Here is a 12932-nt window from a genome sequence, read left to right on the forward strand (position 1 = left end):
TACCAACAGACCCCTGGCAGTCTTCAAGCTGGCACTGGACAAGCACCTAAAGTCGGTTCCTGACCAGCCGGGCTGTGGCTCGTACGTTGGTTTGCGTGCAGCCAGCAGTAACAGCCTGGTTGATCAGGCTCTGATCCACCAGGAGGCCTGGTCACAGACCGGGCCGCGGGGGCGTTGACCCCCGGAACTCTCTCCAGGTAAACTCCAGGTACATAATTGGTCCAGGGACTGGACTCCAAAGTTTTGATAGCTGAGCAAGTTACAAAGGTAATGAACTAGATCTGGTCATAATCATGACCAAGTTACAAAGGTAATGAGCTCCAGGTTGAGCTGGTCACACTCATGAATAATTGCAAAGGTAATGAATCATAAACACATTAATCATGAGAATTTACAAAGGTAATGAGCTCCAGGTAGAGCTGGTCACAATCATGACAAGTTTCAAAGGTAATGAATGATAAACACGTTATGACATGATTACAATCATAGACAAATTACAGAGTAATGAGCAGTTAACAAACATAGTAGGGAATTCATCCATTGCCCCAACAACAGATGTTGCTAGGTGCCTGTCTCTCCTCGGCAGATAGCCATTGCAAACAGCAGCAAGTTTCCCAGGGATCTGCTGCTTGCATGAGCACCATCGACCCTCCCCAAGAGGTCCAAGAAGCCAGTGATGCCATTAGCAGCCCGATGGAGAGCTGTCCTAGGGACATGTCAGCATCCTGGTGGACGCCAAGTTGATTGAAGATCCCAGGCCCTCGTGTGCACGGATGTTGAAGCTTGAGGAACTGAGTACACACTGCCTGTGGCAACCTCAACTAGGTGAGTACCTGGCAGCTGCCTCGTGGTCGAACTCCACGATGCTGTCCCTGTAGTGGAAGTTCCTGTGAGCCCGGCACTCCCTGCAGTGCCATCGCTGACATTGTGGGTTGGGGAGAAGTACCCTCTACAGATGGGGTGGCGCTGGGAGTTGGGTGGGTGAGGCGGGGGAGACACGCAGGGGTGAGGTGTTATGAGAGGGTCACTGTTTACTACACACGCCCTCCCCCTCCCCCCAGCAGAGAGGGGGGGAGGCGCTGACTGGTCCTGACTCTACAACACCAAACCCTCTAAAACTGCACAACACTTCAACTATTTATGCTGAAACGATGCACTGGGATGTCCGTTCGCTGCTCTGGTATCTTCTCAAAGCATTCACACTGAGTTCTGTTAAGTAGGGACCTGGTCAGCCTCTTTGACCAGGAGCTATCCTTGAAAATCCCGCAACTAGCCCGCTACACAACCTGCCGCGTCGGCCATGCCAACAGCTGACGTGGTAGCGATTGTGATTGCTTTGGTCCTTCAAACCATATTGTAAGGGGATGTCCACACTATCCCAATTCTTCAGCAGGAACATGTCAGCAATTTCTAAATTATGGATTGAGGCCAATATACACTAACTGATCTTCGAGAATGCTTGATTACATTGCACAATTCAGTCCAATGTTCACATATTAATTATGGTGTCTCTGCGGCATCACTCCCCCGGCTGTTCTACACTCCCCTTCACTTAAAAGTTATCGAAGCGTCCAAATAGCATCACATTTTATTACACAGTAATTATATTATTCATTTTTTACATATGCTGCATTTAGGAAAATTCAAAATTTTCCACACTACTTGTCAAACACATAATACATGATAAATCCCAAGAGCTTGAAGGATTATCTTAACAATCACTGGCTGCTCTAGCCACCAACATTCAGAGGAAGTTCATGGTTTATCTTACACTTGGCTCAAATAGTAGTTTCAGGTCACAACTGAATGACCTAGCTTCAAGTTTGGGATGAGTGGAAACGCTTTGTATATTGCACCTGTTCAATTAGCAATAAGAAGGTACCTGGGTGGTAGGCGACTTGTGTGTCACATCCTGAGAAAGAAGACCAAAGTAACACAGTGCTACTAAACTAACTCTTCAAGTTTATAATCCGAATAAAATCTGCATTGTATCTACAGCTTCCTTCACCTGCCATAACCTGTAATTGGTAGTGTTCAACTCACAACTGAAAAGGCCAGGATTCACTCCCAAGGCAAGGCAAGATTATGGATAAGTCTCCTTACACATGTTGTTTTTCATTATCATCTAGTAGTAAAAACATATAGGTGTTAGTTCGGTGTTTTGTGTCGCAGCCTAGTTAGTTAGTTAGTTTAATATGTTTATTATGCACCCCATACCCATCCTGTGGGCGGTAGTCGAAAGATTACAGAGGTACATAATTGGTCCAGGGACTGGACTCCAAAGATTTGATAGCTGAGCAAGTTACAGAGGTAATGAACTCACAATTTACAAAGGTAATGAACTCACAATTTACAAAGGTAATGAACTCAAAATTTACAAAGGTAATGAACTCCAGGTAAGTCTGGTCACAATCATGACAAGTTACAAAGGTATTTACAGATTACAGAGGTACGTAATGGGTCCAGGGACTGGGCCCCCAAAGTTTTGATAGCTGAACTAGGTACAAAGGTAATGAGCTCACAAGTTACAAAGGTAATGAATTCTGTAGAATGGTTACTTACGTTTATACTTTGGCTACAATCATGAACAAATTATAGAGTAATGAGCAATTCACACTTCCACACCCGGTCACAACTGTAATGAGTTATTGGTGCAAATATTGATTGTTGAGTCACACACACCACACACACACACACACACACACACACACACACACACACACACACACACACACACACACACACACACACACACACACACACACACACACACACACTAGTTTAATATCTTTATGCACCCCATACCCATCCTGTGGGCGGTAGTCAAAAGATTACAAAGGTACATAATGGGTCCAGTGACTGGACCCCAAAGTTATGATAGCTGAACTAGTTACAAAGGTAATGAACTCCAGGTAGATCTGGTCACTAATCATGGCAAGTTACAGAGGTAATGAATCAGCTTCACTCCTATACATGGTTACAGTCATGAACAAATTACAAAGTAATGAACCACTGATACGTCCACACCTGGTCACAATTGTAATGAGTTATAAATACAAATATTAAGTGGATCATACACCCACACTAGCGCGCGCGCGCACATACACACACGAGGGCGCACGCACGGACATGTGCACACGAGCGTACAAATATATGCATACACACAAGGACGCACACCCACACACACACACCCACACACACACACCAACACCCACACACACATAGCTTTAAGCAGAGGTACGATAAAGCTCACGGCTCAGGGAGAGTGACCTAGTAGCGATCAGTGAAGAGGCGGGGCCAGGAGCTCGGACTCGACCCCCGCAACCTCAACTAGGTGAGTACAACTAGGTGAGTACACACACCCTCACACACACCCACACACACACCCTCACACACACCCACACACACACACCCACACACACACAAGAGATTAGTGCAGAAGCTAGAGCACCAGGCGCATATAACAGGAAGGGCACTGCAATGGATCAGAGAATACCTGACAGGGAGGCAACAACGAGTCATGGTACGTAATGATGTATCACAGTGGGCACCTGTGACGAGCGGGGTCCCACAGGGGTCGGTCCTAGGACCAGTGCTATTTTTGGTATATGTGAACGACATGACGGAAGGGTTAGACTCAGAAGTGTCCCTGTTTGCAGATGATGTGAAGTTAATGAGGAGAATTAAATCTGATGAGGACCAGGCAGGACTTCAAAGAGACCTGGACAGACTGGACACCTGGTCCAGCAAATGGCTTCTCGAATTTAATCCTGCCAAATGCAAAGTCATGAAGATGGGGGAGGGGCACAGAAGACCACAGACAGAGTATAGGCTAGGTGGCCAAAGACTGCAAACCTCACTCAAGGAGAAAGATCTTGGGGTGAGTATAACACCGAGCATGTCTCCGGAAGCACACATCAATCAGATAACTGCTGCAGCATATGGGCGCCTGGCAAACCTGAGAACAGCATTCCGATACCTTAGTAAGGAATCATTCAAGACACTGTACACCGTGTATGTCAGGCCCATACTGGAGTATGCAGAACCTGTTTGGAACCCGCACTTGATAAAGCACGTCAAGAAACTAGAGAAAGTACAAAGGTTTGCGACAAGGTTAGTTCCAGAGCTAAGGGGAATGTCCTATGAGGAAAGATTAAGGGAAATCGGCCTGACCACACTGGAGGACAGGAGGGTCAGGGGAGACATGACAACGACATATAAAATACTGCGTGGAATAGACAAGGTGGACAAAGACAGGATGTTCCAGGGAGGGGACACAGAAACAAGAGGCCACAATTGGAAGTTGAAGACACAAATGAGTCAGAGAGATAGTAGGAAGTATTTCTTCAGTCATAGAGTTGTAAGGCAGTGGAATAGCCTAGAAAATGACGTAGTGGAGGCAGGAACCATACACAGTTTTAAGACGAGGTTTGATAAAGCTCATGGAGCGGGGAGAGAGAGGGCCTAGTAGCAACCGGTGAAGAGGCGGGGCCAGGAGCTAGGACTCGACCCCTGCAACCACAAACAGGTGAGTACAAATAGGTGAGTACACACACACACACTGTATACCATTTACGTCAGGCCCATACTGGAGTATGCAGCACCAGTTTGGAATCCACACCTAGTCAAGCACGTCAAGAAATTAGAGAAAGTGCAAAGGTTTGCAACAAGACTAGTCCCAGAGCTACGGGGATTGTCGTACGAAGAAAGGTTGAGGGAAATCGGCCTGACGACACTGGAGGCCAGGAGGGTCAGGGGAGACATGATAACGACATATAAAATACTGCGCAGAATAGACACGGTGGACAAAGACAGGATGTTCCAGAGATGGGACACATACACAAGAGGTCACAATTGGAAGTTGAAGACTCAGATGAATCAAAGGGATGTTAGGAAGTATTTCTTCAGTCATAGAGTAGTCAAGTCGTGGAATAGTCTAGAAAGTGAAGTAGTGGAGGCGGGAACCATACATAGTTTTAAGGCGAGGTATGATAAAGCTCATGGAGCAGGGAGAGAGAGGACCTAGTAGCAATCAGTGAAGAGGCGGGGCCAGGAGCTATGACTCGACCCCTGCAACCACAAATAGGTGAGTACAAATAGGTGAGTACACACACACACACACACACACATATACAAGCACGCATATACAACAGGCCTAGTGTCTAATCGACATGTGCCTAGGACAAAATAGTAACTAACTAACTAACACCCACACACGCACACACACACCCACACACGCACACACACACCCACACACGCACACACACACACACACACGCACACACACACACACACCCTCACACACACCCGCACACACACCCTCACACACACCCACACACACGCACGCACACACACACACACACACACACACACACAACACACACCCACACACACACACACACATACCCACACACACACACACACACGAACACACACACGAACACACACACGAACACACACACCCCCACACGGTAATGCATTATTTACAGCTAGCAGAGTCAGGGTATTTCTCCAAAATGGTCTGCAATATACCACTGTGGATAAAATACTTTGCCATTTCTTGAACATTTCTGAGTGAGTTGTTTCTAAATTCATTAATTTGATCACACTCCAGTACATAATGACGCAAGGTGTGACAATAGTCCATCTGGCAAAGTTTACATTTCGTTTGGTCTACATCTGGTGGTGGTGATTTAACCTGCCAAAGATACTTGTAACCCAGCCGGAGCCGGGCAGTAGTGACATCCAAGAGTCTGCTTATCTTGTTGGATGCACCATAGACATGTGGCTCCTCCTGCATGATGGAATGATGATAGATGGACTGACTTGTGTCAATCTCCCTAAGTCTTAAGTCAATAAAGTTCATTTGAAGTTCTTTTCGTATTATTGTTCTCAAACTGCTAACTGACAACCCAAGATTGTAATCTACCCCCTCTTTGAAAGCATACAGCTTAGCCAATTTATCAGTTCTATCATGCATCTGAAGACCAATGTGAGATGGAATCCACAGCATGTGCACTCTGACTCCACTGTCCACAATCTTACCATATCTATGTCTGGCTTCTGACACAAGCATGCCACAATTTATACTTAATGAGTTGAGAGCATTTATGGATGACAGAGAATCAGTTACAATTAAAGTGTCAACCTTAGATACATGGACACATTTGAGTGCAAGGAGTATGGCAAACAGTTCTGTTTGAAGGGTAGAGGCCCAGTTATTGATGCGTGCTCCAATTTCTTTATGAGAGCCATCACTCTGTGTGACAACAGCAGCACTACCAGCTGCACCAGTGGACTGGTGAACAGAACCATCGACGTAAATAATTTGTGAAAGTGTGTTCTGTGTGACTAAGTTATCAATACAGCTTAAGGCATCATGTTTGGCTTCAAGACGAAGCTTTGGTTGTGATTTAAGAAGAGTTTTGGGGGGAAATGGAGGAATGGTAGTTTGGAATGGGGTAATATCCCATGGAGCAGGGAAATGTCTCTGTTGTCTAACTTGATATAGATCATGTAGCTGGTTCATGCGGAGGTCGGTTCCAGTTTTTTCGATCCATCTGGAAGGATGTTCACCAGTGCTGAGGAAAGTTTGGAGGGCTTCTGTGCAGGGGTTTGAATGGGCTAGCCTAAGCATATTGACCCCAATAAGGATATTTCTTTCAGTAACACGATCTCTAATGCTTGGAATATTAAGTTCTTTCCGCATATTTAAAATTTTGGCAGTACGAGGGCATCCTAGGATGATCCTCATTGCTTCGTTTTGCAGTTTTTCCAGCCCTCCAAGCTTCCAGTCAGACACGAGTGCAAGTAGTGGCGCCGCATAATCAACCAATGATCTAATATAAGCAAGATACATCATTTTCACAATTTTAACATTAGCACCATACCTGGGATGAAAACCTGCCACAACTCTAAGTGCTCTCAGCCTTTCTTTGTATTGGCGACAAAGTCTCGTTACAACAGGTCCAAGTAGTGGAACCTCAAAGCCTAGATACCTGTATCTGCTTACATATTCTAGAAGAGACCCATCATGCAACTGGATCTGACGAACTGTGCCTCTCTGCCGAGGAGGACGCCTGTTGAGTATCTTTGTTTTATCCCCTGAGATTATTAACCCCAGGTCCTGACACGAGGCTAGTACATGATTAAGAATGTTTTGGGTGTTGGAGAATCCGGTGGTGTGAATCATTATGTCATCAGCAAAACTAACCATATAATGATGGGGCTGGCTAGGCATGGCATTAAGTAAGGCATTAATCAAAATGTTGAAAAGGGTGGGACTAAGCACACCTCCCTGTGGGGTTCCTAATTCAAAATCTTTAGTTACACTTCTATGTCCCTGGAACAACACAGACGACTTTCTGTTGGACAGGTAACCTTTAATCCAGCGGAGAAGCCATCCTCCAACATCCATTCTGGCAAGTTCACTAATGATTACATGTCGGTTGGCTACATCAAAAGCGGATTTAAGGTCAAGGAACGTAGTGTATGAGCTGTCAGTGTGCAGAGTGAGAAAGGTGGTAATGCAATGATGCACACTCCTTCCATGCATGAAGCCATGCAACCGGGGTGACAAGAATTGCTTAATTCTGTGCATAAGACGATTAAGAATCATCCTTTCGAATGTTTTACACAAGCAGCTAGTAAGGGATATTGGGCGAAATGAGTTTTGTTGATTGGGCTTCGGAATGGGAATAATGAGGCTATTGGTCCATGATTTAGGGAGCTCCCCAGTGACATAACTCATGTTATATAATTCAAGTAAAGGATTACCTGGTACTCGACACAGCAATCTGAGTATGTTGTAAGTAATACCATCCTCACCAGGCGACGTGGAGTTGCCCTTAGTGCTGCATCAAGTTCATAATTAGTGAAAGGAATGTTGCAGTCATCTGCCTTGCTGAGCATAAAGCAAACAAGTCTCTCCCTTGCATCATATTTGTCCATTAATTTCGCCTGTGTGGTACTGGGAAGACTGTCATAGCTAGATGTAGCAGCCCAAGCACTGACTAACTCATTCGCCCTATGCAAGGGATGAGGGTGCGCGATCTGCCCAGTTCTGTTACCCTTAATTCTATTTATGTCCCTCCATGCCCGGCTAAGTGGGGTGTGAGCATTGAGACCATTGACAAATTGTTCCCAGTCTGTTTGCCGCAGCTCTGTCATACGCTCTCTGGCAGCAGCAAGGGCAGTTTGGAAGAGGCTCAGCATTTCAGGGGTACGATGGTTTCTATAGGCTAGGCCTAGTCTGCGAGCAGTACGTTTCAATGTTCGAAGTTTAGAATCATTGTAATAGGTATGATTTTTATAAGACTTATGATTATTATGGAAGTCATTTGGATTTAGAGTAGTAGGAGGTTTCAGAGGCGGCTCTAAGAAGTTCTGAATACTGCTCACAAGGTCATTGTTAAAAGTCTCGACAGAGGTACACTCATAGGAATTATACCAGTCAGTCACATGTGCAACAAAGTCATCATGTTGATCAGGGGAAACATTAAGACGTTTCCGTTTGAATATCCCACCAGGGAGAATAGTATTACCAATATCTAGAGAGGTTAGCCTTGGGAAATGATCAGACGCTATATCTGTTACAATGGAAGACTCACAGCTGGCAGAAGTAATGTTGAAGCCCAGGCACAGATCAAGGACACCTCCATAGATATGTGTGGGTTCAAGGTCACCTACAATTTGCACATTATCATGACTGTTTAAGAGTGACAACAGTTGATTGCCATTACGATTACCAAACTGAGAGTTTCCAATGCTTTTGTGTCTTGCATTATAATCACCAATAATGAGAGTAGGTTCAGACTGAGCACAAGTTGGGAGCTCCAAGTAATTAAACTTATCAGCAGGAGCGTACAAGTTAAATATGTTGAGAGCAGAGTTCCCAATATAAATCCTAACACCGTGATACTGTAGCCCCTCTGTTTTCTTATGTGCAAGAAGTTGATGGGGAAGTGATTTTTTAATATATAGAACACAAGAATTAGTAGATTTGAGGTTATATGCAACAAACGATGGCAATTTAGGGGGTTGGGATTTTTCAGGGACTCTGCACTCTTGTAGACACACAATATCAATGGATTCAGTGGTTACTTTATGATGCAGGTCAGAAAATCTTTTTCTAAGTGACGCAATATTCCAACTTAAAATGGATAGTTTATACGAGTTTGGTTCCATTATAAAAGTCCAGGGATAGTATTCAATTTCTCAGCAAAATGAAAAAACTTACTAAATAACAAACAGACATAATCAATATCAATATCATCAGTATTATCCTTATCCATGAGTCTCCTAAGTGCACTTCCATTAGTGAGACCTCTTGGGAGTCTTTGTAAACAGAGGTCACTGCGCTCTTTGTCTGTGAATGTATGGAAGGTGACACTATCCCTCGCACTCACCTCTCCGCTTTTATTACACTCATCACTATCATCACATGTATCACTTCCCTCATCATTATGACCAGTGATACATACACCATTATCAACAACCGGGTCATCTCCACACTCAGTATCTATCAATACATTACACTCATCAGGTTGACTATCATGATGGTCTTCACTGCCCTTATCATCTTCACTGTGATTGTAAACACCACTATCAGATTCATCGTTTTTGTAATTATTAACACCACTGCAATCATCAGTTTGTTCATCATCACCACACTCATTTTCATAATGGCTGACAATCTGTGGGTTGATGTACTCATTTGAAACCTCTAAGTTTTTCCTCACGGTGCTCAAGTTGTTGTTTCAAACACCATTGTTGCTTCTCCAGTATTGTTATGCGCAGCTGCATGTTGTGTACCACCCCAGCAAGAGTAGCGTCATCTGGAGGTATGAAGTCCCGATCAGCTGAGCCAGGTGGCTGACTGACAGCTGACTCAGCCAGACAGATGGTGTCAACACCAGCAGCATTACTAGTGTTAGGTAAGACACATATGCAACAGTTAGGTATCTTTATTATGAAACGTTTCGCCTACACAGTAGGCTTCTTCAGTCAAGTACAGAAAAGTTGATAGAAGCAGAAGATACTTGAAGACGATGTAATCAGTCCATCACCCTTAAAGTTTTGAGGTGGTCAGTCCCTCAGTCTGGAGAAGAGCATTGTTCCATAGTATGAAACAATATGGAGATGAAGTGACAGAATGGAGCTTTTTATAGCGCCAAGAGGTGAGACGTAGGCCACTAGGAGAGGTAAGAACTCAGATGGTGAAAGGTCAGGTCCCTCTCAAATCCAGCCGCTCTCACTAGTGGAAGTTGTCGAAGTTGATTGCAGGTCTGTTCCAAGATACCCTTGTGTTGCAGTGTCTGACAAATTGAACATTAAAATGGTATAAAATACCGACAGGTTGTTAGGTAAGACACATATGCAACAGTTAGGTATCTTTATTATGAAACGTTTCGCCTACACAGTAGGCTTCTTCATCTCCACTTCATCTCCATATTGTTTCATACTATGGAACAATGCTCTTCTCCAGACTGAGGGACTGACCACCTCAAAACTTTAAGGGTGATGGACTGATTACATCGTCTTCAAGTATCTTCTGCTTCTATCAACTTTTCTGTACTTGACTGAAGAAGCCTACTGTGTAGGCGAAACGTTTCATAATAAAGATACCTAACTGTTGCATATGTGTCTTACCTAACAATCTGTCGGTATTTTATACCATTTTAATGTTCAGCATTACTAGTGTTGATAGCAGACGTGATCGTGCTCTGTTGATGTACTCCCAGAGTGACTCGCTCAACCATATTGTCTGAGTTCAGGCATGGGTCAGTATTCAGACATGAAGTATCTGGTAGGCCTATTGCCTCATCATGGGGGGTGATGGGCGAGGCAGGAGCCCTGTGGCTGGCGATGTGGGCAGCTTTCGCTCTGCAGTCAGCATGAGCAGCTGTGACTCCTGGAGTCTTACAATTGATACATTCTAATGCAAAGGTCTGGTGTTTCTTTATCATATCATAGCACTGGTGAGAAGGATGGGCCTTGGCACACACTGCACACCAGTGTGACTTACTAAAGCATTTAAAAGCAATGTGACCCCAGCACTGACACTTGCAGCATCTACGGTGAGGTGGTTTGTACAAAGCTATTTTGTAACTCCTGTTAAGCGCTGCACGAGAGTAGATATATGATGGTGGAGTCCCTTGGCCAATCCACTCAGCCAATATCAGATCATTTGGAAGTCGACGAGGGTTTGCAACTTGATCTGACAACAGAAATTTAGGATCCAAGTACTTATTGACATTGTGGATAACAGTAAGCACTTTAGGTGATCTTGGTGGGGCAGCTTGGAGTTGGATGTTAGCATATTTATGAGTAAGAAGTTTTTCTATGAATGTTGGGTCGTTAGTAACAAAAACGTAATTATCCTCGTCATGACGAAAGCGAATCCGAAGTTTTTTTTCTGGGTTGTCTAATGAAGCTTCGTAAAACCATCTAAACTTGACCTCAAACTCAGTGTTAGCAGGGAAATCAAGCCTAACCGTTCTGCAATGGTTGTTGTTGCTCTCGTTGTTTCTTGCAGCAAGTCTCCTTTGAAATCCTTTCTTTTTTCAAAGCTCCCTTACTTCTAAAACGTACGAATTCGCCTTCACCATCATTTACTTCGTTCACATCCATAGGTCACTTATAGTTCAGCTGCTTGAGATGGAAGAGTTAGTCTGTTACTTTTGGGTCAGTGAAACCGCCTTTATTCCATAAGAGAGAAGGGACAAGGAAGGGATATTCACCTCACTAGACACAGGCAATATGGGTGTAGTGGCCTGCGGGTCGCAGTGCGATTTTCAAGGTCATTCACTGGGCCCACAGTCGTCTCGAGAGTTACCAACACTGTACTACTTGTTAATTACTCCAGACCCGCAGCACTTAACACATCTAGCACACGTGTCTTGGAATGACAGACAAATTTTCACTACTTAAGAACTAGTTCTCATAACACCGAAGGTACGGCCGGAACACTGTAGAACGTACATCGCAGCCTAGTGAAGAGGACCTGCAGACACCAACAGCATGTCACGATTTTGCAAACGATAATGAAAGGACCCCAATGGAAATAAGTCACTCTGACTTTTTTGGGTTATCCTAGGTTCTCTACATATATGCTGCTATGTATGATAATCTGTGTAACTGTAATGTGTATACCTGAATAAACTTACTTACTAATTCGAAAAAAATAGAGTTCGCACTTAAGTTTAAGTATTGTGATGAGAGCGAATGTGTATTCATCTTTGATAAAGACTGCAGTGCTGATGGGCTTATAGGAGCCACCAGAAACTTGAAATTCCAGGATCTCTTAACCAGTTTTTTTTTACACATAATTTTACAGGCTAAGAGCTGTTGTCCTACCTCAGCTCATTTCAAAACCCAGCTCTATTGAGGTATACTACCACCCCCAAGGATGTGACCCACAACAGTCAACTAACACCCAGGTACCTACTTACTGCTAGGTAAACAAGGGCAACAGGTGTAAGGAAACTTTTGAATGTAAGACAATTTCTACTTTAGGATACCTGCAGTTTGCTTAGAGATTCCTTCACCCGATGACCGCACTACTGGTGTCAGTCCGGTGATGACTGTTGTCACTGCAGTTGCTTATGGGAATCAACATTCTAGTGTTCCTCTTGTCCTCCCAAACTGACACTAAACACTTCCAACGTGGATTAGATTAGATTAAATTTTGCCACCGAAGTGGCTAGTTTATTGTGCGCCCCATATCCATCCTGTGGACGGTAGCCCAACAGCATATGGATACACAAAAGGCCTAGAAACTAGGCCCCAATAGGGTTAACAGGTGCACATTTGGACTCACGAAATCGTAATGACACAATTTCAAACAAAACATACCACGGTTGGGAATAGAACATACGATCAGAGAGTCATAAAACTCCAGATCGACGCGCTCTGACAGCATGTACTATCCC

The sequence above is a fragment of the Cherax quadricarinatus genome, chromosome 39, assembly GCF_038502225.1.
Source record: "Cherax quadricarinatus isolate ZL_2023a chromosome 39, ASM3850222v1, whole genome shotgun sequence".
Lineage (NCBI taxonomy): Eukaryota > Metazoa > Arthropoda > Malacostraca > Decapoda > Parastacidae > Cherax > Cherax quadricarinatus.